This window comes from Bombina bombina, chromosome 7 (genome assembly GCF_027579735.1).
Source record: "Bombina bombina isolate aBomBom1 chromosome 7, aBomBom1.pri, whole genome shotgun sequence".
Classification (NCBI taxonomy): domain Eukaryota; kingdom Metazoa; phylum Chordata; class Amphibia; order Anura; family Bombinatoridae; genus Bombina; species Bombina bombina.
This window is the reverse complement of record NC_069505.1, coordinates 307,967,393-307,993,223: the sequence shown is the minus strand read 5'-3', so window position 1 is coordinate 307,993,223 and position 25,831 is coordinate 307,967,393.

Here is a 25,831-nt window from a genome sequence, read left to right as displayed (position 1 = left end):
TCAAGTGATTTAGCATATGAGTATTATGTCCCTTTAACTGGCTTTGAAACAAATATATTAAAGGGACATGAAACCCAAAAATTTGCTTTCATAATTCTGATTGAGAATACAATTTTAAACAACTTTCCAATTTACTTCTATTATTTAATTTGCTTCCTTCTCTTGTTATTCTTTGCTGAAAAGTTTATCTATGAAAGCTCAGGAGCAGCAAAGAACCTAGGTTCTAGCTGCTGATTGGTGGATGCATATATATACCGATTGTCATTGGCTCACACATGTGTTCAGTCAGCAACCTGTAGTGCATTGCTGCTCATTCAACAAAGCATACCAAGAGAACAAATAAAAATAGTTAATAGAAGTAAATTAAAAAGTTGCTTAAAATTGCATGCTCTATCTGAATCATGAAAGAAAAAAATTGTGTTTCATATCCCTTTAACTCTGAATTATTTTTCTGTCTGTAAATTGCCAAATTAGATCACTGTGCACAAATAGTAGGTTAGGTCTCAGAAGTCTTTTTCCTGTTTTAAAGGGATATGAAACACAAATTTTTCCTTTCATGACTCAGACAGAGCATCCGATTATAAGTAACTTTCTAATTTGCTCCTATTATAACCTTAATTTGAAAAAGAAGAAATGTAAGCTTAGGAACCAGCCCATTTTTGGTTCAGCACCTGGATAGCAGTTGCTGATTGGTTTCTAAATGTAGCCACGAATCAGCAAAGCGCTACTCAGGGTGCTGAATGAGAAATGGTCTGGCTCTTAAAGGGACATGAAACCCAATTTTTTTTCTTTCATGATTCAGATAGAGAATACATTTTTAAACAACTTTCTAATTTACTTCTATTATCTAATTTGCTTAATTATCTTGATATCCTTTTCTGAAAAGCATATCTAGATAGGCTCAATAGCCGCTGATTGGTTGTTGCACATAGATGCCTCGTATGATTGGCTCACCCATTTGCATTGCTATTTCTTTAACAAAGGATATCTAAAGAATGAAGAAAATTAGATTATAGAAGTAAATTGGAATGTTGTTTAAAATTGTATTCTCTATCTGAATCATGAAAGAAAAAATGTGGGTTTAATGTCCCTTTAAGCTTACATTCCTGCTTTTCCAAATAAAGATACCAAAAGAACGAATAAAATGTGATAATAGGAGTAAATTAGAAAGTTGCTTAGAATTGCATTGCTCTATCTGAATCGTAAAAGAAAAAATGTTGGGTTTCAGATCCCTTTAAAGCACATTTTGGGTTAAAAACTGACCTCATCTGCCCAGGAGCCAAAACTAGACTATGTGGTTTGAAAGGTGCATTTTTTTAGTCCCAAAAGCTGATACTATTGCTAATGTTGCTCCTTGATGTCCCTTCATATTAAAGGGTCATAAAAGTGAAAAAATAAAAATCTCTAATGTGTTAGAGCATTATATTATTGCACATCACTTGCGCATAACTATGAGTTTACATATAACTATCGGCTAGATTACGAGTTTTTGTCGGTAAGGCTTGCGGTGCTAACGTTCAGTTTATGCTCACCGCTCACCTACAAACAACGCTGGTATTGCAGGTTTTTTTAAACCGAGCATTAGCCGCAAAAAAGTGAGCGGAGAGCAAAATTTAGCTCCACATCTCACCTCAATACCAGCGCTGCTTACGGTAGCTGTGAGCTGGCAAAACGTGCTTGTGCACAATTTCCCCATAGGAATCAATTAGGCAGATTCGGCTGAAAAAAAACCTAACACCTGCAAAAAAGCAGCGTTCAGCTCCTAACGCAGCCCCATTGATTCCTATGGGGAAAGAAAAGTTATGTCTACACCTAACACCCTAACATGAACCCGAGTCTAAACACCCCTAATCTTACACTTATTAACCCCTAATCTGCCGTCCCCGTTATCGCTGACACCTACATTATATTATTAACCCCTAATCTGCTGCTACGGACACCGCCGCCACCTACATTATCCCTATGAACCCCTAATCTGCTGCCCCAACATCGCCGACACCTACTTTTTATTTATTAACCCCTAATCTGCCACCGCCAACGTTGCTGCCACTATAATAAATATATTAACCCCTAAACCTAAGTCTAAGCCTAACCCTAACACCCCCCTAACTTAAATATAATTAAAATAAATCTAAAGAAAATTACTACAATTAAATACATTATTCCTATTTAAAACTAAATACTTACCTGTAAAATAAACCCTAAGCTAGCTACAATATAACTAATAATTACATTGTAGCCATCTTAGGGTTTATTTTTGTTTTACAGGCAACTTTGTATTTATTTTAACTAGGTACAATAGTTATTAAATAGTTATTAACTATTTAATAGCTACCTAGTTAAAAAAAAATACAAATTTACCTGTAAAATAAAACCTAACGTAAGTTACAATTACACCTAACACTACACTATAATTAAATTAATTCCCTAAACTAACTACAATTAAATACAATTATCTAAATTATGGGGGAAAAAACCCCCACTAAATTACAGAAAATAATAAAATAATTAAAAAAAATTTAAACTAATTACACCTAATCTAATCCCCCTAATAAAATAAAAAAGCCCCCCAAAATAATAAAAATCCCTACCCTATACTAAATTACAAATAGCCCTTAAAAAGCCCTCTTCATCCATCCGGAGCGGAGCGGGTCCATCTTCAAGACATCCGATGCGGAGCATCCTTTTCATCTGAAGGCCGATGGCTAAATGACGGTACCTTTAAGTGACGTCATCCAAGATGGTGTCCCCTCAATTCCGATTGGCTGATAGAATTCTATCAGCCAAAAGGAATTAAGATAGAAAAAATCTTATTGGCTGATGCAATCAGCCAATAGGATTGAAGTTCAATCATATTGGCTGATCCAATCAGCCAATAGGATTGAACTCGCATTATATTGGCTGATTGGAGCAGCCAATAGAATGCAAGCTCAATCCTATTGGCTGATTGGACCAGCCAATAGGAATTTTTCTACCTTAATTCAGATTGGCTGATAAAATTCTATCAGCCAATCGGAATTGAGGGGACGCCACTTAAAGGTACCGTCATTTAGTCGTTGGCCATCAGATGATGAGGATGCTCCACGTTGGATGTCTTGAAGATGGACCCGCTTTGCTCCGGATGGATGAACATAGAAGATGCCGTCTGGATGAAGACTTCTGCCCGTTTGGAGGTCCTCTTCTGCCCGGATAGGATGAAGACTTCTGGCCGTCTGGAGGACCACTTCTGCCAGTTGGGTGAAGACATCTCAAGGTAGGGTGATCTTCAAGGGGTTAGTGTTAGATTTTATTAAGGGGGGATTGGGTGGGTTTTAGAGTAGGGTTGGGTGTGTGGGTGGTGGGTTTTAATGTTGGGGGGGACGGTATTGTATTTTTTTTACAGGTAAAAGAGCTGATTACTTTGGGGCAATGTCCCGCAAAAGGCCCTTTTAAGGGCTATTTGTAATTTAGTATAGGGTAGGGATTTTTATTATTTTTATTTTATTAGGGAGATTAGATTAGGTGTAATTAGTTTAAAAAAATTGTAATTATTTTATTATTTTCTGTAATTTAGTGTTTTTCGTAATTTAGATAATTGTATTTAATTGTATTTAATTGTAGTTAGTTTAGTAAATGTATTTAATTGTAGTGTAGTGTTAGGTGTAATTGTAACTTAGGTTAGGTTTTATTTTACAGGTAAATTTGTATTTTTTTTAACTAGGTAGCTATTAAATAGTTAATAACTATTTAAGAACTATTGTACCTAGTTAAAATAAATACAAAGTTGCCTGTAAAATAAAAATAAAACCTATGATAGCTACAATGTAACTATTAGTTAGTATTTAGTTTTAAATAGGAATAATTTATTTAATTGTAGTAATTTTCTTTAGATTTATTTTAATTATATTTAAGTTAGAGGGTGTTAGGGTTAGGGTTAGACTTAGGTTTAGGGGTTTATACATTTAATATAGTAGCGGCGACATTGGGGGCGGCAGATTAGGGGTTAATAAATGTAGGTAGGTGTCGGTGATGTTAGGGAAGGCAGATTAGGGTTAATAAAATTTAACTAGTGTTTGCAAGGCGGGAGTGCAGCGGTTTAGGGGTTAATATATTTATTACAGTGGTGTCGATGTCCGGTCGGCAGATTAGGGGTTAAAATTTTTATTTAAGTGTTTGCGATGTGGGGGGGGCCTCGGTTTAGGGGTTAATATGTAGTTTATGGGTGTTAGTGTACTTGTTAGCACTTTAGTTAAGAGTTAGCCCATAAAACTCTTAACTACTGACTTTTAAATGCGGTAGGAGTCTTGACAGGAGAGGGTGTACCGCTCACTTTTTCCAAGACTCGTAATACTGGCGTTAGGAAAATCACGTTGAAAAGATAGGATACGCAATTGACCTGAGGGGATTTGCGGTATGCTCGAGTCGTGGAAAAAAAGTGAGCGGTACACCTGTACCTGCAAGACTCATAATACCAGCGGGCGTTAAAAAGCAGCGTTGGGACCTCTCAACGCTGCTTTTTAAGGCTAACGCAAGACTCGTAATCTAGGCGTATGTGTTTATTCCTGCAAAGTATTTAAACACAGTGCAGACAATGGGAACATGGATTTCTAATGATGGAGAAAAATATACAATCTCATCAAGGTATCAAGCAACTCTCTAAAGATCTCTAAAGATGTCAAGTGTTGTAAAGTAGAAGAGGCATTGCAGAGAACAAAAGTCATAACCAAATATTCATACTTTCTAAATCATTAGGCAGACCAACACAAGCAAGTTTATCTAATTGCTTTTACAGATCTAGAATTGGTCAAGAATCACTGGTGTATTTCCATTCTATTCCATTCTATATCACTGGAAATTAAATGAAAATCAGATACCCAGGGGCTGATTCATCAAGGGCCGAATGGCCCCTGATGCCCCTGTTTCTGCAGGTTCTCCAGAAACAGCAGTTATAAGACCGCTGCTCCTTAACTGGTCCGCTGCCTCTGAGGCTGCGGACATCAATCCGCCCGATTGCGTACGATCGGGTTGATTGACACCCCCTGCTAGAGGCCGATTAGCCGGGAATCTGCAGGGGGTGGCATTGCACAAGCAGTTCACCAGAACTGCTTGTGCCATGTTAAATGCCGACAGAGTATCATGTTGGCAGACATTTGATAAATCGGCCCCCATGTCCTCTACAGGTCGCTTGCCCTGACGCAGAGCTCTCAAAGCAGACTGGGCAGAGGAAATTCAATGTGGCTCATCATATTAAACACCCATAGCAGCAAAAAAGAGTCCAATGTGTTTAAAATGTCAATGTTCTTCTGTACATGATTGTGGGGCCAACTCTGACGAATCCAGCACAGCATTCAGGGAGCTGGCCATGCTAATCCAAAGTCAATTAGTGAGGGCCCTGGCTCCTGCAGAAACAGGCTTATCTCTCCAAGCGCACCTGACCTTCCTGTCACTCCAAGTAGCATGGCCTCTAGCATGCTGCACATCCCAATCTCCTCTACACACAGCACAGTCCTCTACACACAGCACAGCACCAGCAGCACCAGGTAAGAGTAATGCAGTTCCATCTGTGCCAAATATCATTACTAGACATTTGTGTTTCGTTCCGAATAAAAATTCGGACGAAATTAACAAATTCTGAGATTTGAATCGATTCGAATTTCTGAATTACCCTAGCATTGAAACTAAACTAATCCAAATGCATTTGTAACAAATAAATCTGAATTATTTCGGATTTATTTGTTACATTCGAATGGCCATGGACTAATCACAATTCAGTAAAAAATTAAATTTAGTGCGATTTAGTAAAATAGAACAGTGAAATATCTGTGGAACTTGGAACCATCTAAATCAACATAACACCTATTGAACTTCCAAATTTACGAATTGAATCCAAAACAAATACATCCAAATACATCCAAATTTATTTGAATCCGAATGAATCCGAAACTAATACATTTGAATGTATCCGAAATCTAATCTAATTCGAAAAAATCTGAATCGGTCCGAAACTAACCAAAACAAATTTTTCCACTGTGCACATGTCTAATCATTACAGACACTTCCTTCATCGCAAGGGAATTCCGAGTTTCCCCCCCCCCCAATAATTTATGTAGGCTACTGCTGTAATATTGTCCCACTGAAATCAGATAAAGGATCTTACCTAAGGCTGGGCCAACTCTGTAGAGCTCTGAAGATTGCACAAAGTTTGAGGATATTAAATGGTAATCTTGCCCCCTGAGGAGACCAAACTGCCAGAATTTTCAGAGTCCCCCAAACTGCCCGTAACCTTTTAGGTTGAGGTCTGCTGTGATCACTTTCCAAACTGGCAGGAGGAAGGAGTTTTCCTAGACAAAGGAGTGGTGAATATGCCACCATGCTAGTGACTGCTTTGTCTCTTGACCCAGTAAGATTTTTTGAGACAGGCCCTTGTAGCCTCCATTCTATTGCTGAAGGAGAGACAACTGCAGTGGTCTGAGATGAAACCTGGAAAAAGGGACTGCATCTAAAGCAGCCTACATGAGATCGACAACTTCCATGCATTAATTAACTGAAGGACACAGTGTGTGCTGAATTTGCATGCACACTCGTTGCAATTTGTCCATGTTTGTCCATGAGAAACAGGTGCATAGACACTGAGTCTATGATCGAACATGGGAAGGACACTGAGGTGTCTAAGCATTTTTCAGCAGATTTATGTGCCAACCATGACTGAGAAGCAGTTGAAGGACAGCATCTGTTTGAATCACAGTTTGCGGAAGAGAAGGCACTAGCACCAGAATGTTATCTAGGTGTCTTGGCTTGTACCACCATCAGTAAGGCTCCCAGGATGTTGCTAAATATCTGGGGGATTATGGCAAGAACAAAAGGGAGCACCATAAACTGGTAATGCCTGTTTAGAAAGGTAAATCTTATGAATTTAACATGGTCCCTGTGAAATTAAGCCATAAGGTGCATCTACCTAGAACAGCAATAGCAGCATACTTTGAATTGATGCATATCACATCTACCCCTACATCACATATAAAGCTGTTAGTGGTCCTGAGAAGATTTAAATGGTCTTTGGATCTCTTCGAAGGATACTTCTCTGAAAATAGCTCCAATAAGTTATTACGCCAAACCGAAGTAGCTGCCGCTACACTGACAACTGGGCTAAAAAGGAACCCTGCCAGGTGAAAAGACTGTCTATAGATTGCTTAAAGTTTATGGTCCATGGGGTCTTTGAAGGAGGTACTGTGCTCCAATAGAATGGTGGTCCACCTGGCAAGGGTAGAAATTTCCCCATCCAATTTAGGGATTGTTTCCCAAACTTTTAACTTGGAAGATGATAGTGAGAACTGTGCAGACTGAACTAAGATCACACCTAGCTTGTTCCATTCCTTATTTACCAGTTCAGCAACTAAATCAGGCAATGGGAAGGAAGAGGGCTGCTTAGGAGCCAGTTTAAAGAATGTATTGTATTTCTAAAGAATCCTTTTAATTAAAAATAATTTTACAAGTATTACTTTTCTATCATATAAATATAATTATTTTTCACCTCTTAACTAACTACATTGAAGTCATTTATTTGTTAATTATGTCTTGTTTTTATTCCATGCACCTCATAGTGGGCTGCATGTAAATATTTTGTTGTTTTTTGTTTTTCAGGAATCCTAGAGATACAATCACCAGAAGTGCAAATAACATTCTATATGAGGTCAAGGCTGGTGATATGAATTTGAAACAAGTCTCTCTCTTCTGCTGCCAATAACTTGTCATATACAAACAAGCTTTTCTGAAATTGTTGCTTTGCTTTCCTACACTTAATTGATCTGAAATGACAACAAATAAATTATTTTTCTGTTACTAATATATACCCCTATATTTGCATTTCTGTGATATAAAATATTTTTTCCTGCTCTGCTATATTTTTGCCATCACAATATTCCAATATCTGAAAAATACTAGTTTTCAATTCTTAGGATGTCTGATAAATGCAAGCTATAACATCAGAGCACCTGCATTTCCTAATTCCTGGATCCAATGGGGATGTCAGAGGTCTCAATTTAGATTAGGCTCACACCTCTCAGGGGCCATCTGTCTTTAAATTCATTAGTGGTGTTGCTACAGGGAGGCCTGGGGGGGGCCAGGCTTTCTTCTGTATTGTGCTGTTGCCCCTCTGTGTGTTTCCCTTACGAAAAAGGCACAAAGATTAAAGAAGTTATGTGGATTTGCCTTTACAATATTGTGGCAAGGTTTTCAATATGGCCACCTTAGTGTTGCTATACAGAAAACCTGCCCCTACATACTGTATGTACAGGGAGGCTAACCAAGTGCATTAGACATGTGCATTCTGATGCCAACAAATTATCCAAATGCAAATATCTAGTGTTTAAACCAGTGGCGTATTTAGGTTTTGTGCTGCTCTAGGCACTCAAAATTCTGCTGCCCCCCACCCCCAAAAGGTTTTAGGAATTTTTTTTCCCCTTAATGTTTTTTGGGGTCAGTGTGTAAAATGTTTTTTGTTTTTTATTTCATAACAATTCAAAAGAAAATGGGCTAGCAAAACACTTGCATACAGGTGGTTTGAATTGCATGCATCTCATACCATTTTCTCCCTGAGAGAAGAGAGAGAAAAGAAGGGAAGGGAGAAAAGGGAGGGAAAGGAAAGAAGGAAGGGAGAGAGAGAGAGAGAGAGAGAGAGAGAGAGAGAGAGAGAGAGAGAGAGAGAGAGAGAGAGAGAGAGAGAGAGAGAGAGAGAGAGAGAGAGAGAGAGAGAGAGAGAGAGAGAGAGAGAGAGAGAGAGAGAGAGAGAGAGAGAGAGAGAGAGAGAGAGAGAGAGAGAGAGAGAGAGAGAGAGAGAGAGAGAGAGAGAGAGAGAGAGAGAGAAGAGAAGAGAAGAGAAGAGAAGAGAAGAGAAAAGTGTGGAGGAAAAGAAGGGAGGGAAAGAAATGAGTGACAGAAGGGAGCAAGGGAAGGAGTTGAGAGAAAGAAGGGAGGGAGTTGATGGAGGGAGTGAGGGAGTAAATTGAGGGAGGAAGGGAGTTGATGGAGGAAGGGAGGGAGAAAGGAAAAGAAGGGAGGAAAAGAAGAATACACTTTGAAACAATCACTGCCCTTCACATGCAACAACATACAGTAATTACCATCATTCAAGTAATGAAACAATTTAAGTGTCTGTTTACTATTTACTCCGTGGGTTCATGGATGCAGAGAAAACTAGCTTTTAGAGTATATGATTAAATATCACAAACTGATCTAAGCAGTGCACAGACGCATCCCGTCTGTTAGTTACTAAGACCTACAATAAGCACTGCGCTCGCAGACCCACCACAGCTGACAAGGGGAGGCAGCATATGGGTACAAGGTCTTCTCCTCCACCCTCACCTTGTAAGCATATCCCTGGGCAAGTTTCTCACCAAGAATGCTTTCACTGCAAAAATTCCGGCAGCTCTAAATGGAGCAACCGTTTAAAGAAGCACTGCCTGTGAAGAGCGACCTTAATCAGTGCACGTGCCTTGTCTTCTCTGTCCCTCCAAAATCTGCCTCCCTAGGCAACAGCTTTGTTGGCCTAGGCCATAATACATCCCTGTTTAAACCCTTTGTTGAGGTTAAAAGAATACTGTAGTCAAAATTAAACGGAGCATCCTCTTCTTTCCACGGTGACTGAAGAATGAAGGTTCCTTTAAGTGACGTCATCCAAGATGGCGTTCCTTCAATTCCGATTGGCTGATAGAATTCTATCAGCCAATCGGAATTAAGGTAGAAAAAATCCTATTGGCTGATGCAATCAGCCAATAGGATTGAGCTAGCATTTTATTGGCTGATTGGAAAAGCCAATAGAATGCCACCTCAATCCTATTGGCTGATTGCATCAGCCAATAGGATTTTCCTACCTTAATTCCGATTGGCTGATAGAATTCTATCAGCCAATCGGAATTGAAGGAACACCATCTTGGATGACGTCACTTAAAGGAACCTTCATTCTTCAGTCACCGTGGAAAGAAGAGGATGCTCCGCGTCGGATGTCTTGAAGATGGACCCGCTCTGCACCGGATGGATGAAGATAGAAGATGCCGTCTGGATGAAGACTTCTGCCCATCTGGAGGACCACTTCTGCCGGATTCGTTGAGGACTTCGGCCCGGATGGATGAAGACTTCTCCCGGTAAGGTGATCTTCAAGGGGTTAGTGTTAGTATTTTTAAGGGGGTATTGGGTGGGTTATAGAGTAGGGTTGGTTGTGCGGGTGGTGGGTTTTAATGTTGGGGGGGAATTTGTAATTTTTTTTACAGGTAAAAGAGCTGATTACTTTGGGGCAATGCCCCATAAAAGGCCCTTTTAAGGGCTATTTGTAATTTAGTGTAGGGTAGGGCTTTTTTTATTTTGGTGGGGCTTTTTTATTTTGTTAGGGGGATTAGATTAGGTGTAATTAGTTTAAAAATCTTGTAATTTGTTTATTATTTTCTGTAATTTAGTGTTTGTTTGTTTTTGTACTTTAGATCATTTTATTTAATTGTATTTAAATTAGGGAATTAATTAAATTATAGTGTAGTGTTAGGTGTAATTGTAACTTAGGTTAGATTTTATTTTACATGTAAATTTGTATTTATTTTAACTAGGTAGTTATTAAATAGTTAATAACTATTTAATAACTATTCTACCTAGTTAAAATAAATACAAACTTGCCTGTAAAATAAAAATAAACCCTAAGCTAGATACAATGTAACTTTTAGTTATATTGTAACTAGCTTATGGTTTATTTTACAGGTAAGTATTTAGTTTTAAATAGGAATTATTTAGTTAATTATAGTAATTTTATTTAGATTTATTTAAATTATATTTAAGTTAGGGGGGTTAGGGTTAGACTTAGATTTAGGGGTTAATATGTTTATTATAGTGGTGGCAACGTTGGGGGCGGAAGATTAGGGGTTAATAAGTGTAGGTAGGTTGCGGCGACATTGGGGGCAGCAGATTAGGGGTTAATAAATATAATGTAGGTATTGGCGATGTTGGGGGCAGCAGATAAGGGGTTAATAAATATAATGTAGGTGGCAGCGGTGTCCAGAACGGCAGATTAGGGGTTAATAATATAATGCAGGTGTCGGCGATGTCGGGGGCAGCAGATTAGGGGTTTTTAGACTCGGGGTTCATGTTAGGGTGTTAGGTTTAAACAAAAATTTTATTTCACCATAGGAATGAATGGGGCTGCGTTAGGAGCTAAACGCTGATTTTTTGCAGGTGTTAGACTTTTTTTCAGCCGGCTCTCCCCGTTGATTCCTATGGGGAAATCGTGCATGAGCACGTTACACCAGTTCACTGCTGACTTAAGCAGCTCTGGTATTGGAGTGAGATGTGGTGCAAAATTTTGATCAACGCTCACTTCTTGCCTTTTAACGCCGGGTTTGTAAAAACCCGTAATATCAGCGCTGTCTGTAAGTGAGCGGTGAGAGAAAACTGCTCGTTAGCACCGCACCCCTCATAATGCAAAATTTGCAATCTAGCCGATAGATTTGCTAGTGCAAACAGGGGCGTATTTAGGTTTTGTGCTGCCCTAGGCGCTCAAAATTCTGCTGCCCCACCCCCCACCCCACCCCTTTTTTTAGACATATATATTTTTTGGGGCAGGGTGTAAAAAATAAAAAAATTAATGTCTTTTTCACTCTGGTCTCACACACACACACATACATATATATTTGCAAGTCAGATGATTAAAGTGTTAATATCAGAAAAAAAATATCCTTCACTGTATAATAGTTTGTCACTAGGTAGTTGTTTAACATCTTCTTTGGTGATTGACAGTTATTTAAGCAAAATATCTGCTTGGATAAATATGTAATGAATATACAAACTGGCCTTTAAAAGTACTTAAAAAATACAACAGTAGTTATGATAGGTTTAGGAATTGTATCGTAGGGGATAAAGTCACATGATACAATCATAATAAAGTATATACTTGTATTGTTTCTGAATGTATTAAATGCATACAACATATTTTTAGTTGTGTTTTAAGTCACATGGTATAGATTCAGCAATAAATACTTATTCTTTGCATGTATGACAGATAGAAAAACAGTAAATGTACAAGTATTTAGTGACTAATCCGTTTAAGTATTTTAATGCCTAATGAAGATGTATTGAAGGGAGAAAGGCATATGCTGTTTCACAGTGTTCACGGTGTAGTGCACACTGCACTGTGTAGTCTGTGTGAGTCTCAATCACGCGGTGGAGCCAGGAACAATATCGCATTCCCTCTCAGTGCAGGCCAGGCTGCGCAAGTGAGCTCCGCCTCCACCGTCACCACGTCATGCGCACCCACATACAATCCCATAGGATAGCAATAGCCGGGCCCTGGTTGATTTAGCCACCCGGCCCTGAGTTCAGTAGAGTGGCCCTAGGGACTCAAAATTCTGCTGCCCCTTAAAAATCTGCTGCCCTAGGCACCGGCCTCGTTGGCCTATGCCTTAATACGCCCCTGAGTGCAAATCTATGTGTTTTTTTCTCTACAGTTCTCCTTTAACCTAGCCTAATGGGAAGGGGAATATGGGTTGTAATGCTGCCTTAAAAAAAAATAAACTTGACTGAATTGATTATTTCAAACAGCTAAATTATATTTAAAAGAACATTATAGTCACTTTGTATATATGCATCAGAAACTAAAACCTGTATAGCAGAAACATTGTATACAAAATACACATTTTGTAATGTTGTTGGCATCAGGGACCAACCTTAAAAGTTTTTTTTTATATTCCTTTGTTGTAGCCAGTAAGGGAAAGTTTTAAATTACATAAAGCAATCACTGTGCAAAATGTAGGATAATCAGACTTCTGAATTCTATGGAATGCATTTGAGTCTCTGAAGGGTGTGAAAAACTCAAATTTTCATATTTAAATTACGGGAACAGCAGGCAATATAATAATAATTATATTTTATAATTATTAGTATTATTATTATACATAAATGTTGTATGGTCTAATTATATTTTGAGTTTAATATGTTCCTAAGAGAAAAACAATGTTTTTATCTCAAGAACTAGATCTAAGTAAAGGGAGGGGAAAAGAATGCAAACAAACAAAAATTGAGACAGTGAAATTGAATATTGAGCAAGTTATGCGTAAGAGTTGATAAACATCAAGATTTTTGATTTGCTCAATTTTGACAGTTGCACCAGAAGAAGCCACACATTGAAATAGTATACAAAAAATAAGATAATTTAAGAGAGAGTGTGAATTATCTAAAGAGGAAGATAAAATAAAGGCAAGGGGAAGTGATGTCCAGAAATATATACGCCTAGATTACGAGTTCTGTGTTAGCCTGAAAAAGCAGCGTTAAGGGGTCCTAACGCTACTTTTTAACGCCCGCTGGTATTACGAGTCAGGAAGGTACAGGTGTACCGCTCACTTTTTTTCCACGACTTTTCCATACCGCAAATCCCCTTACGTCAATTGCATATCCTATCTTTTTAATTTAGCCTCTACCTCCAAGACTCCTACCGCATATAAAAGTCAGTAGTTAAGAGTTTTATGGGCTAATGCTGGAACATAAAGCTCTTAACTAAAGTGTTACAAAGTACACTAACACCCATAAACTACCTATGAACCCCTAAACCGAGCCCCCCCCCCCACATCGCAAACACTATAATAAAATTATTTAACCCCTAATCTGCCGACCGAACATCGCCGCCACCTACATTATACCTATGAACCCCTAATCTGCTGCCCCTAACATCGCTGCCACCTACCTACAATTATTAACCCCTAATCTCCCGCCCCCAACGTCGCTGCTACTATAATAAAGTTATTAACCCCTAAACCTAAGTCTAACCCTAACCCTAACACCCCTCTAAGTTAAATATAATTTAAATAAATCTAAATAAAATTACTATAATTAAATAAATTAATCCTATTTAAAACTAAATACTTACCTATAAAATAAACCCTAATATAGCTACAATATAACTAATAGTTACATTGTAGCTATTTTAGGATTTATATTTATTTTACAGGCAACTTTGTATTTATTTTAACTAGGTACAATAGCTATTAAATAGTTAATAACTATTTAATAGCTACCTAGTTAAAATAATTACAAAATTACCTGTAAAATAAATCCTAACCTAAGTTACAAATACACCACTACACTATCAATAAATTAATTAAATAAATTAACTACAATTATCTAAAATAAAATACAATTAAATAAACTAAACTATATTACAAAAACAAACAAACACTAAATTACAAAAAATAAAAAAATATTACAAGAAGTTTAATCTAATTACACCTAATCTAAGCCCCCTAATAAAATAAAAAGCCCCCCAAAATAATAAAATTCCCTATCCTAAACTAAATTACAAAATAATCAGCTCTTTTACCAACCCTTAAAAGGGCTTTTTGCGGGGCATTGCCCCAAAGTAATCAGCTCTTTTACCTGTAAAAAAAAGCAATACAATACCCCCCCCCCAACATTTCAACCCACCACCCACACACCCCTACTCTAAAACCCACCCGATCCCCCCTTAAAAAACCTAACACTACCCCATTGAAGATCACCCTACCTTGAGCCGTGTTCACCCAGCCGGGCACCGATGGGGCAGAAGAGGACATCTGGATCAGCAGACATCTTCATCCAGGCGGCATCTTCTATCTTCATCCTTCCGGAGCGGAGCGGAGCCATCTTCTATCCAGCCGACGCGGAGCCATCCTCTTCAATCGAAGTCCTAACGAAGAATGAAGGTTCCTTTAAATGACGTCATCCAAGATGGCGTCCCTCGAATTCCGATTAGCTGATAGGATTCTATCAGCCAATCGGAATTAAGGTAGGAAAAATCTGATTGGTTGATTTAATCAGCCAATTGGATTGACGATCAGCCAATAGAATTGACCTGGGATTCTATTGTCTGATCCAATCAGTAATACCAGCGTTGTTTAAAGTGAGCGCTGGGAAAAAAGGAGCGTTAGCTCCGCAAGTTTTTACTGACAAAACTTGTAATCTAGCCGATAATGTTTGTTAAAACACTTGCTTTGAACCCACAAATATGCCCCCATTGATGATACAGCCAATCAGAAGTTATGATGCCGTGCTCTAGGGTAAGTGATGTGCTACTGTGCATGTGCCGCTGCACTTCTGTGTATTCTGACTGAAATCACAGTACTTTTAAATCCATAGGCAACGAGCAATATTTTTTCCCCAAAAACTGGCTAGTCGAAAAGGATGATCTTCCTGGAGTTATTCTAAAGTAATCAATGACTCCAGACTGGTCATCAGAAGCCATCCTGAAGTGTATACCCACAGGCCGAAATATTTAAATGAGATGACTAAATAGAGTCATTCACTGGCTGTTCATGCTTTTGAAGTAATCAGTAAGGTAATATGCTAATCATTCTAAAGTCATCACCCATAATTTTTTTACCTTAGCTGATGACTTTACAAGCCTGATAATGTCTGATGATAAGCAAATGACTTATAAAGTAGTTTGATAATCGAATATGCTTAGCTCAATTCTGGAAGACAACACCACTAAGCTTTACCTTCATAAAAAATAAGATAATTTACCATTATAACATGGCAAGCTTAGCAGCCAAATCTAATGAAGAGAGCTTTTTAATACAATGGGAACCATTTACAATGTTCCACGAAGCCAGTTCAAGGCAAGGAAATTAATAGACATGTGCATTTTGTTTCGTTCTCGAAATTCGGACAAATTTGTCAAATTCGGAGCTTCGGATCGATTTGAATTTCCGAATTACCGTAGCACCGAAACTAATGAATAAATCCGAATTATTCGGATTTATTAGTTACATTTGGATGGCCATGGACTAATCACTATTACACTAGTATTGTACAGTATATTAGGTTATATCACTCTGCTATGGGTTATGTAATATTACAATACATAATACTAGTCTAATACACAGCATATCCCACCTAACACATACCGAACTTCCGAATTTATTTATCGAATCCGGACCAAATACATCCGAATACATCCGAATTTATTCAAATCTGAATGAATCTGAATGAATCCGAAACTAATGCATTCAAATGTATCCGAATTTGAATCAATCCAAAAACGAAATTCGAAAACTTTCAAATCGATCCGAACCGGAACAAATTTTTCCACCATGCACAAGTCTAGAAATTAATATAATTACACCAAAATACCCAAACTCCTATAGTCAGGTGCTGAGAGACGGGACCTACACACAGAAAATTGTTATATGTGATACAGGAATGCATTTAAGAAACAAAAAAGGTATACAATACGGATATCAACTCCCCTTTGGTTTCAGAACCGCTGCCTTCCCACAGTCTCTCCCAAGGGCTGTTCAATCGGTTTGTGTATGTAGAAGAAATGCTGCATCCATATACCGTGATATAAAGTGTACATACTCACAGAATAGATTAGGATAAACGGCTCCTATGTGTGAAAGACGGTATTAACTGTTGAAACGCGTTGGGCACAATAAAGCTGCTTTTTTATGAAAAAGCTGGTGAACTTCTCTTTGAACACATAGGAGCCGTTTATCCTGATCTATTCTGTGAGTATCTACACTTTATATCACGGTGTATGGATGAAACATTTTAGTGCAATACCTTTAATCAGGAATAGGAGCTCAAATATCCCGATGAAACTTTGAAAAAGCAGTGGGATATATTCCAGTGAACCCCCAGGACCTTTCTTGAACCAGCGCCATCTTCTACGTACAAAAACCATGTTCTCAATGAACCCAAAAAACTCATTAATATCAAAGCTGAATAGTTTTGGAAGTAGTTTTTAGTTTGTTTTTAGTTATAGCTATTTTAGGGTGATATCTGTGTGTGCAGGTGACTATTACTGTGCATAATTATTAGGCAACTTAACAAAAAACAAATATATACCCATTTCAATTATTTATTTTTACCAGTGAAACCAATATAACATCTCAACATTCACAAATATACATTTCTGACATTCAAAAACAAAACAAAAACAAATCAGTGACTAATATAGCCACCTTTCTTTGCAAGGACACTCAAAAGCCTGCCATCCATGGATTCTGTCAGTGTTTTGATCTGTTCACCATCAACATTGCGTGCAGCAGCAACCACAGCCTCCCAGACACTGTTCAGAGAGGTGTACTGTTTTCCCTCCTTGTAAATCTCACATTTGATGATGGACCACAGGTTCTCAATGGGGTTCAGATCAGGTGAACAAGGAGGCCATGTCATTAGATTTTCTTCTTTTATACCCTTTCTTGCCAGCCACGCTGTGGAGTACTTGGACGCGTGTGATGGAGCATTGTCCTGCATGAAAATCATGTTTTTCTTGAAGGATGCAGACTTCTTCCTGTACCACTGCTTGAAGAAGGTGTCTTCCAGAAACTGGCAGTAGGACTGGGAGTTGAGCTTGACTCCATCCTCAACCCGAAAAGGCCCCACAAGCTCATCTTTGATGATACCAGCCCAAACCAGTACTCCACCTCCACCTTGCTGGCGTCTGAGTCGGACTGGAGCTCTCTGCCCTTTACCAATCCAGCCACGGGCCCATCCATCTGGCCCATCAAGACTCACTCTCATTTCATCAGTCCATAAAACCTTAGAAAAATCAGTCTTGAGATATTTCTTGGCCCAGTCTTGACGTTTCAGCTTGTGTGTCTTGTTCAGTGGTGGTCGTCTTTCAGCCTTTCTTACCTTGGCCATGTCTCTGAGTATTGCACACCTTCTGCTTTTGGGCACTCCAGTGATGTTGCAGCTCTGAAATATGGCCAAACTGGTGGCAAGTGGCATCTTGGCAGCTGCACGCTTGACTTTTCTCAGTTCATGGGCAGTTATTTTGCGCCTTGGTTTTTCCACACGCTTCTTCCGACCCTGTTGACTATTTTGAATGAAACACTTGATTGTTCGATGATCACGCTTCAGAAGCTTTGCAATTTTAAGAGTGCTGCATCCCTCTGCAAGATATCTCACTATTTTTGACTTTTCTGAGCCTGTCAAGTCCTTCTTTTGACCCATTTTGCCAAAGGAAAGGAAGTTGCCTAATAATTATGCACACCTGATATAGGGTGTTGATGTCATTAGACCACACCCCTTCTCATTACAGAGATGCACATCACCTAATATGCTTAATTGGTAGTAGGCTTTCGAGCCTATACAGCTTGGAGTAAGACAACATGCATAAAGAGGATGATGTGGTCAAAATACTAATTTGCCTAATAATTCTGCACTCCCTGTAGAATAAAAATAATTTCAACGTAAAGTAGTTTGATGATCATCAAATGACCCCAGGATGGTCCCTAAAGTAATCGTTTTTGTCTTTGGCTGGCATAGATCTGGTATGACAAAAGCCATTTAGGAAATCCTGATAAAACAAATGTGAACAACAAAAATATATACATAAATATATATATATATATATATATATATATATATATATATATATATATATATATATATATATACATAATAAAAAGAAAATGAAAAGAAAAAAAATGTAAAAAAAAAGTACATACATAACAAAAATGGCCCCCATAAATTTGTAGTTAAAGGCACAGTAAACTCAAAATTAAACTTATATGATTCAAAAACCGCACTCAGTTTTTAGACATTTCAATTCACTTCTGTTTTCATCTACTGTCATCTTGGTATCCTTTCTTGAAAAGCATATGTCTATATCGTCAATAGTTGCAAAACACTACTGGGAGCCAGCTGGTGATTGGTGGCTACACACATTTGTCTCCTCATTGGTTCACCAGATGTGTTCAGCTAGCTCCCAGTAATGCATTGCTGCTCTGGAGCTGATACATAGTTAAAGTATTTTATTATAGCACTTTTGCTTGCATATAACATATTAGACCATGTATATCCCTTGATTAGATAAGCAAATAGTTAACTTGTTTGCTTGCTACAACCAACTCTGCAGGAGATGCATTGCAGGCCTAAAACTGGAACATACTCTGTTCCCAGAAATAAGCGGTGAACACCCAGTATCAGTTGATAAGCATATGGGTAGTCCTCCCCCATAGGTCTTGGCACCAAAACACCTACAAGGTCACTATTAGTCCTATCCTTAGTGCAGGGAAGAAAAACAGCATAACTAATGGAAGATGCAAGGGCTTTGAATGTGACAAGATGAAAGAGGCACGAGCTGAGAGAAGAGATTGGTGACAAGAGGCAAAGGGTAAGGGCATGCTCTATCTGAATCATGAAAGCTTAATTTAAATTTTAGTGTCCTTTTAAACTAGACAGACTTTCAGTAGAAGCATAATATATAGACAAAAGTTTTTTTTATAATGTTGTTATAAATACCCTTTATGCATTTCAATTTAAAGGGATACTAAACCCAACTTTTTTTCTTTAATGATTCAGATAGAGCATGCAATATCAATCATCTTTCTTATTTACTCCAACTATCAAATTTTCTTTGTTCTCTCGCTGTCTTTATTTAAAAAGCAGGAGTTTAAAGCTTAAAGGGACTCTGAATCCAAATTTTTTCTTTCTTGATTTAGATAGAGCATGAATCTGAATTTTCTAATTTACTCCTATTATCAATTTTTCTTTGTTCTCTTGCTATCTTTATTTTAGAAGCAGGAATGTAAATTGTAACAGCCAGCCCATTTTAGGTTCAGCACCTTGGATAGTGCTTTCTTATTGGAGGTTTACAATTACCAAACCAATAAGCAAGCATAACCCAGGTTCTCAACCAAACATAGGCTGGCTCCTATGCATCACATTTCTGTTTTTTAAATAACGATAGCAAGAGAACGAAGAAAATTGATAATAGGAGTAAATTAGAAAGTTGCTTAAAATTGCATGCTCTATCTGAATCACGAAAGCAAAAATGTGGGTTCAATGACCCTTTAAAGTGTCAGTAAACCTCAAAAATAATGTTATATAATTCTGCACATAGTGCAGAATTATATAACATTATATTAGCGCAAACTTTATAAAACATAATATTCCTTTAGAATTTATTAAAACTACGGCTGTTTTACAGACCCGCTCTCTGTGCTCTTCTGAGCGGGTCTGTTTTTTTCACACAGCGCATCGGGCCAGCTGTATAGTCACAGCCCGGCCTGACCGCGCCATTATACACAGTGCAGCTCGCTCCTGCTGTCAGACAGAGCAGGAGCGAGCTGCACTTAGTGTTATGACGCGGTCGGGCCGGGCTGTGACTATACAGCTGGCCCGATGCGCTGTGTGAAAAAAACAGACCAGCTCAGAAGAGCACAGAGAGCGGGTCTGTAAAACAGCCGTTGTTTTAAAAAATTCTAAGGGAATATTATGTTTTATAAAGTTTGCGCTAATACAATGTTATATAATTCTGCACTATGTGCAGAATTATATAACATTATTTTTGAGGTTTACTGTCCCTTTAAGCTTTACATTCCTCCTTTTTAAATAAAGATAGCAAGAGAATGAAGACAATATGATAATAGGAGTCAATTGGAAAGTTGCTTAAAATTGCATGTTCTATCTGAATCACTAAAGAAAATAAATGGGTTTAGTGTCCCTATAACAAAGCCTTTGGGCATTTTGTGCTATAGACTTGCTAGTGACTGAAAATGTTTGTAGCATTGAAAAAAGCAGATTCAATGGCATATTTGTTTAGCTCACATTTTGTATTGTGCTTAAAAAAAACTTTCCAGCCAATTAAAACCTGAAAGTGGCAGTTTGTGGTATTTTGACTAATATAATGCATTCAGACGTTTTATCGTCCAGAAGGCTGCTGATCTATGCAGTATCCTCAAATGAAAATTACAAGCAAAGGATATAAAGGAACGTTAAACGTTGACCTGGCATTCTAAAGCTACCTGATCTCATTTATTAGAGCAGTGTTTCTCAAACAGCCTGCTGTGCACTGGGGTGCTACAAAGAGCCGGAGGTTTGGTACCAAATTATTAAAAATCTTTTTGTATTAAATTACAGAGCACTTTTACCTATTGATACAGTTATATTTTTATAAAATCTTTTGGCACCCTAATAATGATGTAATATTGGTTTATTTTGCTGCAAATGCTAAACTAAGACACCAATTGAGCACCAGTTATATGACAATGATTATGTCACTAAGTACGGCAGGCAGCTTGGCTTTACATGATTGGTTATGGCTGTGTGGCATGAGAGACTAGCCTAGTCTCATAAATGATTAATATAAATGGTTTGTGTGTATAGTGCAGTAGAATCAGTTGACGCTCTACAAATAAATGAATATAATGATAAATAATAATAATAAATTAGGCCCAATGCATGTGGTGTGGCACTTTTGAATTAGCCCATGGCACCAAGTAAGTTAAAAAGACATCTCGACAAAACATTCATCGCTAAGATAATTTACATTTTTGATATGTCTTAGTATAAAAATATATATCGGCTAGATTACAAGTCTTGCGTTATGAGTAAAAAAGCAGCGTTAAGGCTCATAACACTGCTTTTTTACTGCCGCTGCTATTATGAGTTTTGCAGATTTAGGGGCACCGCACACTTTTTTGGCCTTACTGCAAATCAACTTACGCAATTTGCGTATAGTCTATTTTCAATGGGACTTTCATAGCGCCGGTATTACAAGCTTGTCCTGGGAGGCCAAAAAAGTGAGCGGTACACCCTATACCGTCAAGATTCGTAACGCATTCTAAAGTCAGTAGTTATGAGTTTTACACTACAAAGCCATAGCATAAAACTCATAACTAAAGTGCTAAAAAGTACACTAACACCCATAAACTACCTATTAACCCCTAAACCGAGGCTCTCCCGCATCGCAAACACTAAAATAAAATTATTAACCAATAATCTGCCGCTCCCGACATCGCCGCCACTATAATAAACATATTAACCCCTAAACCGCTGCAGTCCCGCCTCACAAACACTAGTTAAATATTATTATTAACCCCTAATCTGCTGTCCCACCTACCTACATTTATTAACCCCTAATCTGCCACCCCCAACGTCACCGCCACTATATTAAATTTATTAACCCCTAAATCTAAGTCTAACCCTAACATCCCCTAACTTAAATATAATTAAAATAAATATAAATAAAAATTACTATCATTATCTAAATAATTCCTATTTAACACTAAATACTTAATTATAAAATAAACCCTAAGCTAGCTACAATATAACTAATAGTTACATTGTAGCTAGCTTAGGGTTTATTTTTATTTTACAGGCAAGTTTGTATTTATTTTAACTAGGTAGAATAGTTACTAAATAGTTATTAACTATTTAATAACTACCTAGCTAAAATAAATACAAATTGACCTGTAAAATACAACCTAACCTGTCTTACACTAACACCTAACCTAACCCTACAATTAAATAAATTCCCTAAATTAAATACAATTAACTAAATTCAATACATTTAGCTAAATTACAAAAACTAACAAACACTAAATTACAGAAAATAAAAAACAAATTACAAGATCTTTAAACTAATTACACCTCATCTAATAGCCCTATCAAAATAAAAAAAGCCCACTCAAAGTAAAAAAAAAACCTAACCTAAACTAAACTACCAATAGCCCTTAAAGGGACAGTCAAGTCCAAAAAAAAACTTTCATGATTTAAATAGGGCATGCAATTTTAAACAACTTCCCAATTTACTTTTATCACCAATTTTGCTTTGTTCTCTTGGTATTCTTAGTTGAAAGCTAAACCTAGGAGGTTCATATGCTAATTTCTTAGACCTTGAAGACTGCCTCTAATCTGAATACATTGAATACATTTTGACTACTAGAGGGCATTAGTTCACATGTTTCATATAGATAACATTGAGCTCATGCATCTAAAGTGACCTAGGAGTGAGCACTGATTGGCTAAACTGCATGTCTGTCAAAAGAACTGAAATAAGGGGGCAGTCAGCAGAGGCTTAGATACAAGATAATTACAGAGGTAAAACATGTATTATTATAACTGTGTTGGATATGCAAAACTGGGGAATAGGTAATAAAGGGATTATCTTTCTTTTTAAACAACAAAAAAATCTGGTGTTGACTGTCCCTTTAAAAGGGTCTTTTGCTGGGAATTGCCCCAAAGAAATCAGCTCTTTTACCTGTAAAAAAAAATACAAACAGCCCCCAACAGTAAAACCCACCACCCACACAACCAACCCCCCCAAATAAAACCCTAACTAAAAACACCTAACCTCCCCATTGCCTTGAAAAGGGCATTTGGATGGACATTGCCCTTAAAAGGGCATTTAGATCTATTCAAGCCTAGTTTAGGCTAAGGTTTTTTTTTATTTTGGGTGGGCTATTAGATTAAGTGTAATTAGTTTAAAAATCTTGTCATTTGTTTTTTATTTTCTGTAATTCATTGTTTGTTATTTTTTGTAATTTAGCTCATTGTATTGAATTTAGTTAATTGTATTTAATTTAGGGAATTTATTTAATTGTAGGGTTAGGTTAGGTGTTAGTGTAAGACGGGTTAGGTTTTATTTTACAGGTCAATTTGTATTTATTTTAGCTAGGTAGTTATTAAATAGTTAATAACTATTTAGTAACTATTCTACCTAGTTAAAATAAATACAAACTTGCCTGTAAAATAAAAAAAAAAACCTAAGCTAGCTACAATGTAACTATTAGTTATATTGTAGCTAGTTTAGGGTTTATTTTATAGGTAAGTATTTAGTTTTAAATAGGAATTATTTAGTTTTAAATAGGAATTATTTAGTTATTAATAGTAGTTTTTTATATTTATTTTAATTATATTTAAGTTAAGGGTGTTAGGGTTAGGGTTAGACTTAGATTTAGAGGTTAATAAATTTAATATAGTGGCGGCGACGTTGGGGCGGCAGATTAGGGGTTAATAAATATAGGTAGGTGGCGGCGATGTTAGGGACATCAGATTAGGGGTTAATAATATTTAACTAATGTTTGTGATGCGGGAGTGCGGCAGTTTAGGGGTTAAGATGTTTATTATAGTGGCAGCGACGTTGGGGGCGGCAGATTAGGGGTTAATAAGTGTAGGTAGGTTGCGGCGACATTGAGGGTGGGAGATTAGGGGTTAATAAATATAATGTACGTGTTGGCGATGTTGGGGCAGCAGATTAGGGGTTAATAAGTATAATGTAGGTGTCGGCGATGTCCGGAGCGGCAGATTAGGGGTTAGTAAGTATAATGTAGGTTTCTGCGATGTCGGGTGTGGCAGATTAGGGGTTAATAAGTGTAAGATTAGGGGTGTTTAGACTCAGGGTTCATGTTAGGGTGTTACATGTAAACATAAAATTTGTTTCCCCATAGGAATCAATGGGGCTGCGTTACGGAGCTTTACGCTGCTTTTTGGCAGGTGTTAGACTTTTTCTCAGCCAGCTCTCCCCATTGATGTCTATGGGGAAATCGTGCACGGGCACGTACAACCAGCTCACCGCTGACTTAAGCAGCGCTGGTATTGGAATGCGGTATGCAGCACAATTTTGCTCTACACTCACTTCTTGTCTTTTAACGCCGGGTTTAGAAAAACCTGTAATACCAGCGCTGTAGGTAAGTGAGCGGTGAAAATAACGTGCAAGTTAATACCTCACCCCTCATAACACAAAACTTGTAATCTAGCCGTATATTTGCAACATAATTTGAGTATAGTCAACGTAGTGCAAACTGTAAAATACTATAAATTTATGGTTAATTACACAATAATTGTAATTGTTACACGGATAATATTGCGCTTTAATTATATTACTCATAAATTACAATTATGTCATGGGGGTCTATTTATATATGTGCGGACAGACATGATCCTCTATAGCGAACCATGTCCGCAGCATACGCTGTCAGCATTTATCATTGCACCAGCAGTTCTTGTGAACTGCTGGTGCAATATCGCCCCCTGCATATTCGCGGTCAATCGGCCGCTAGCAGGAGTGTCAATCAGCCCGATCGTACATAATCGGGCGGATTGCTATATGCCGCCTTAGAGGTGGCGTATGAGTTTAGGAGCAGCGGTCTTAAGACCGCTGCTTCTTAACTCCTGTTTCCGGCGAGCCTGTGGGCTCACGCGGAAACAAGAGGAACAAGGGCCATTCGGCCCTTGTTAAATAGACCCCTTGGTCTAGAAAGATAATGTCTGTTCAGGAGGGACTCTTAGATTGAGAAGTGAAAAGAATACACAGGGTCCCAGCACAAATGTAACCCAGAACGAGATCAGTAAGGATAGGCCAAAGCGTAGTCGTACACGTAGAGTCGGCTACAGACAGGCTAATAGGTACCAAATCACAGTCCACGGAGAATGGAGTATGCTGAGAATGCAAGACTTGTACTCTTACAGACAGCCTACATACAGGGTAGACTGGCTGTCGTTTAAGGGTTAAAGGGATATGAAACACATTTTTTCATGATTCCGATAGAGCAGCAATTTTTAACAACTTTCTAATTTACTTCTATTATCAATTGTTCTTCGTTCTCTTGGTATCTCCTGTTGAAAAGCAGAGACATAAACCAAGGAACCAGTCCATTTCTGGAGCACTATATGGCAGCCATTTTGCAAGAATGTTATCCATTTGCAAGAGCACTAGATGGCAGCACTATTTCCTGTCATGTATTGCACCAGGTGCCTACCTAGGTATCTCTTTAACACAGAATATCATGAGAAACAAAGCAAATTTTATCATCAAAGTAAATTGGAAACATTTTTAAAATAATGTTGTCAAAATTCAGCTAAACCAAACAACCTCATGAACTTATGTTGGATAAAACAAAAGAATGTTTTTTTGTGACAAATTATTTGCCTAAAACAATTGTTTTGTCTCTGTACATTATAACTTATTTTGAGACCAATGTGGATGCATTATAACAAAACTGCTTTGGCATGAGGTAATCCATTCATAAAAAATAATAAGATAATAAATATCACAATGACTCACCTTTTTGTCCCATTTGAATATCTCTACCCAGAATCCCCTGTTCTAGGG